The sequence below is a fragment of the Oncorhynchus kisutch genome, linkage group LG10, assembly GCF_002021735.2.
Source record: "Oncorhynchus kisutch isolate 150728-3 linkage group LG10, Okis_V2, whole genome shotgun sequence".
NCBI classification, from domain to species: domain Eukaryota; kingdom Metazoa; phylum Chordata; class Actinopteri; order Salmoniformes; family Salmonidae; genus Oncorhynchus; species Oncorhynchus kisutch.
This window is the reverse complement of record NC_034183.2, coordinates 4,491,120-4,496,119: the sequence shown is the minus strand read 5'-3', so window position 1 is coordinate 4,496,119 and position 5,000 is coordinate 4,491,120. Positions and strand designations below refer to the sequence as shown.

Sequence of the window (5,000 nt, the reverse complement as noted above, 5' to 3'; positions counted from 1 at the left end):
GGTTTAGAATGTTGTTACGTAAGGAGAGACAGGACAAAACTATCCAGGTTTAGAATGTTGTTACGTAAGGAGAGACAGGACAAAACTATCCAGGTTTAGAATGTTGTAACGTTATATGAGACAGGACAAAACTATCCAGGTTTAGAATGTTGTTACGTAGAACCGCAGACATTCAGATCAAGAAGACTCTGTTTGAGACCGTTTCCACGGTAACGATGTATCTTTACGATGATGTAATGAGGTGTTGTAACAGGAAGTATCGTATAAATAGAGGTGTTGTGTGAATGTCGTGGGACGGTTGTCTGAATGTCATGTGAATGTCGTGGGACGGTTGTCTGAATGTCATGGGAATGTTGTGGGAATGTGACGGTTGGGTTTTTGTGTGTTCCAGAGACCCCTCCTCCTGGGTATCTGAGTGAGGATGGAGAGGCTAGCGACCACCATCTTAACAACCTGATGAACACAGGTCAGACCACACACACACACACACACACACACACACACACACACACACACACACACACACACACACACACGTGTCCATCCTGACCCTGTGTTGTCTCTCTCTGTAGGCTCACCTAGTAACCTGTCACCAGAATCAGCCTCACCAACACACAGCACTAACCTGGGTAAGGAACAACTGATTGTAATAGTAGTCTGGCTGGCTGGTTAACTGACTGTCTGGTTAACTGACTGTCTGGTTAACTGTCTGTCTGGTTAACTGTCTGTCTGGTTAACTGGCTGGCTGTCTGGTTAACTGACTGGCTGGTTAACTGACTGTCTGGTTAACTGACTGGCTGGTTAACTGACTGTCTGGTTAACTGTCTGCCTGGTTAACTGGCTGTCTGGTTAACTGTCTGCCTGGTTAACTGTCTGTCTAGTTAACTAGCTGTCTGGTTAACTGTCTGTCTGGTTAACTGGCTGTCTGGTTAACTGTCTGTCTGGTTAACTGGCTGGTTGTCTGGTTAACTGGCTGGTTGTCTGGTTAAGCTATTTAGTCATTGTTCGTTTTTTTTTAACCTGGATAACACTCGCCAGTCCAGCTTCCCTTCCCCATCCACCGCTGCCCCCTGGACACTGATCTCTTGGCTACATAGCTGATGCACGCTGGACTGTCCATAAATCACGGTACTCTCCATTCTGCTTGTTTGTTTTATCTGTTGGCCCCGTTGCCTAGTCTACGCCATTTCACCTGCTGTTGTTGTGCTAGCTGATTAGCTGTTGTCTCACCTACTGTTTTAGCTAGCTTTCCCAATTCAACACCTGTGATTACTGTATGCCTCGCTGTATGTCTCTCTCAAATGTCAATACGCCTTGTATACTGTTGTTCAGGTTAGTTATCATTGTTTTAGTTCACAATGGAGCCCCTAGTTCCACTCTTCATACCCCTGATAACTCCTTTGTCCCACCTCCCACACATGCGGTGACCTCACCCATTACTACCAGCATGTCCAGAGATACAACCTCTCTCATCATCACCCAGTGCCTGGGCTTACCTCCGCTGTACCCGCACCCCACCATACCCCTGTCTGCGCATTATGCCCTGAATATATTCTACCATGCCCAGAAACCTGCTCCTCTTATTCTCTGTCCCCAACGCTCTAGGCGACCAGTTTTGATAGCCTTTAGCCGCACCCTCATACTACTCCTTCTCTGTTCCGCGGGTGATGTGGAGGTAAACCCAGGTCCTGCATGTCCCCAGGCACCCTCATTTGTTGACTTCTGTGTTCGAAAAAGCCTTGGTTTCATGCATGTCAACATCAGAAGCCTCCTCCCTAAGTTTGTCTTACTCACTGCTTTAGCACACTCTGCTAACCCTGATGTCCTTGCTGTGTCTGAATCCTGGCTCAGGAAGGCCACCAAAAATTCAGAGATTTCCATACCCAACTATAACATCTTCCGTCAAGATAGAACTGCCAAAGGGGGAGGAGTTGCAGTTTACTGCAGAGATAGCCTGCAAAGTAATGTCATACTTTCCAGGTCCATACCCAAACAGTTCGAACTACTAATTTTGAAAATTACTCTCTCCAGAAACAAGTCTCTCACGGTTGCCGCCTGCTACCGACCCCCCTCAGCTCCCAGCTGTGCCCTGGACACCATTTGTGAATTGATCGCCCCCCATCTAGCTTCAGAGTTTGTTCTGTTAGGTGACCTAAACTGGGATATGCTTAACACCCCGCCAGTCCTACAATCTAAGCTAGATGCCCTCAATCTCACACAAATCATCAAGGAACCCACCAGGTACAACCCTAACTCTGTAAACAAGGGCACCCTCATAGACGTCATCCTGACCAACTGGCCCTCCAAATACACCTCCGCTGTCTTCAACCAGGATCTCAGCGATCACTGCCTCATTGCCTGTATCCGCTACGGAGCCGCAGTCAAACGACCACCCCTCATCACTGTCAAACGCTCCCTAAAACACTTCTGTGAGCAGGCCTTTCTAATCGACCTGGCCCGGGTATCCTGGAAGGACATTGACCTCATCCCGTCAGTTGAGGATGCCTGGTCATTCTTTAAAAGTAACTTCCTCACCATTTTAGATAAGCATGCTCCGTTCAAAAAATGCAGAACTAAGAACAGATACAGCCCTTGGTTCACCCCAGACCTGACTGCCCTCGACCAGCACAAAAACATCCTGTGGCGGACTGCAATAGCATCGAATAGTCCCCGTGATATGCAACTGTTCAGGGAAGTCCGGAACCAATACACGCAGTCAGTCAGGAAAGCTAAGGCCAGCTTCTTCAGGCAGAAGTTTGCATCCTGTAGCTCCAACTCCAAAAAGTTCTGGGACACTGTGAAGTCCATGGAGAACAAGAGCACCTCCTCCCAGCTGCCCACTGCACTGAGGCTAGGTAACACGGTCACCACTGATAAATCCATGATTATCGAAAACTTCAATAAGCATTTCTCAACGGCTGGCCATGCCTTCCGCCTGGCTACTTCAACCTCGGCCAACAGCTCCGCCCCCCCCCGCAGCTCCTCGCCCAAGCCTCTCCAGGTTCTCCTTTACCCAAATCCAGATAGCAGATGTTCTGAAAGAGCTGCAAAACCTGGACCCGTACAAATCAGCTGGGCTTGACAATCTGGACCCTCTATTTCTGAAACTATCTGCCACCATTGTCGCAACCCCTATTACCAGCCTGTTCAACCTCTCTTTCATCTCGTCTGAGATCCCCAAGGATTGGAAAGCTGCCGCAGTCATCCCCCTCTTCAAAGGGGGAGACACCCTGGACCCAAACTGCTACAGACCTATATCCATCCTGCCCTGCCTATCTAAGGTCTTCGAAAGCCAAGTCAACAAACAGGTCACTGACCATCTCGAATCCCACCGTACCTTCTCCGCTGTGCAATCTGGTTTCCGAGCCGGTCATGGGTGCACCTCAGCCACACTCAAGGTACTAAACGACATCATAACCGCCATCGATAAAAGACAGTACTGTGCAGCCGTCTTCATCGACCTTGCCAAGGCTTTCGACTCTGTCAATCACCATATTCTTATCGGCAGACTCAGTAGCCTCGGTTTTTCGGATGACTGCCTTGCCTGGTTCACCAATTACTTTGCAGACAGAGTTCAGTGTGTCAAATCGGAGGGCATGCTGTCCGGTCCTCTGGCAGTCTCTATGGGGGTGCCACAGGGTTCAATTCTCGGGCCGACTCTTTTCTCTGTGTATATCAATGATGTTGCTCTTGCTGCGGGCGATTCCCTGATCCACCTCTACGCAGACGACACCATTCTATATACTTTCGGCCCGTCTTTGGACACTGTGCTATCTAACCTCCAAACAAGCTTCAATGCCATACAACACTCCTTCCGTGGCCTCCAACTGCTCTTAAACGCTAGTAAAACCAAATGCATGCTTTTCAACCGGTCGCTGCCTGCACCTGCATGCCCGACTAGCATCACCACCCTGGATGGTTCCGACCTAGAATATGTGGACGTCTATAAGTACCTAGGTGTCTGGCTAGACTGCAAACTCTCCTTCCAGACTCATATCAAACATCTCCAATCGAAAATCTAAATCAAGAGTCGGCTTTCTATTCCGCAACAAAGCCTCCTTCACTCAAGCCGCCAAGCTTACCCTAGTAAAACTGACTATCCTACCGATCCTCGACTTCGGCGATGTCATCTACAAAATGGCTTCCAACACTCTACTCAGCAAACTGGATGCAGTCTATCACAGTGCCATCCGTTTTGTCACTAAAGCACCTTATACCACACACCACTGCGACTTGTATGCTCTAGTCGGCTGGCCCTCGCTACATATTCGTCGCCAGACCCACTGGCTCCAGGTCATCTACAAGTCTATGCTAGGTAAAGCTCCGCCTTATCTCAGCTCACTGGTCACGATGGCAACACCCATCCGTAGCACGCGCTCCAGCAGGTGTATCTCACTGATCATCCCTAAAGCCAACACCTCATTTGGCCGCCTTTCGTTCCAGTACTCTGCTGCCTGTGACTGGAACGAATTGCAAAAATCGCTGAAGTTGGAGACTTTTATCTCCCTCACCAACTTCAAACATCAGCTATCTGAGCAGCTAACCGATCGCTGCAGCTGTACATAGTCTATTGGTAAATAGCCCACCCTTTTCACCTACCTCATCCCCATACTGTTTTTATTTATTTACTTTTCTGCTCTTCTGCACACCAATATCTCTACCTGTACATGACCATCTGATCTTTTATCACTCCAGTGTTAATCTGCAAAATTGTAATTATTTGCCTACCTCCTCATGCCTTTTGCACACATTGTATATAGACCCCCCCTTTGTTTTCTACTGTGTTATTGACTTGTTAATTGTTTACTCCATGTGTAACTCTTTGTTGTATGCTCACACTGCTATGCTTTATCTTGGCCAGGTCGCAGTTGCAAATGAGAACTTGTTCTCAACTAGCCTACCTGGTTAAATAAAGGTGAAATAAATAAAATAAAAAAATTAACTGTCTGTCTGGTTAACGTGTCTGTTGTTAACTGTCTGTCGGTTAACTGGGCTGTCTG

At 48.0% G+C, this 5,000-nt stretch overlaps 1 pseudogene; it reads left to right on the top strand.

Moving 5' to 3' along the window:
• Positions 1–5,000, top strand: part of LOC109888291 (mothers against decapentaplegic homolog 3-like) — a 30,833-nt pseudogene that overhangs the window by 16,284 nt on the left and 9,549 nt on the right.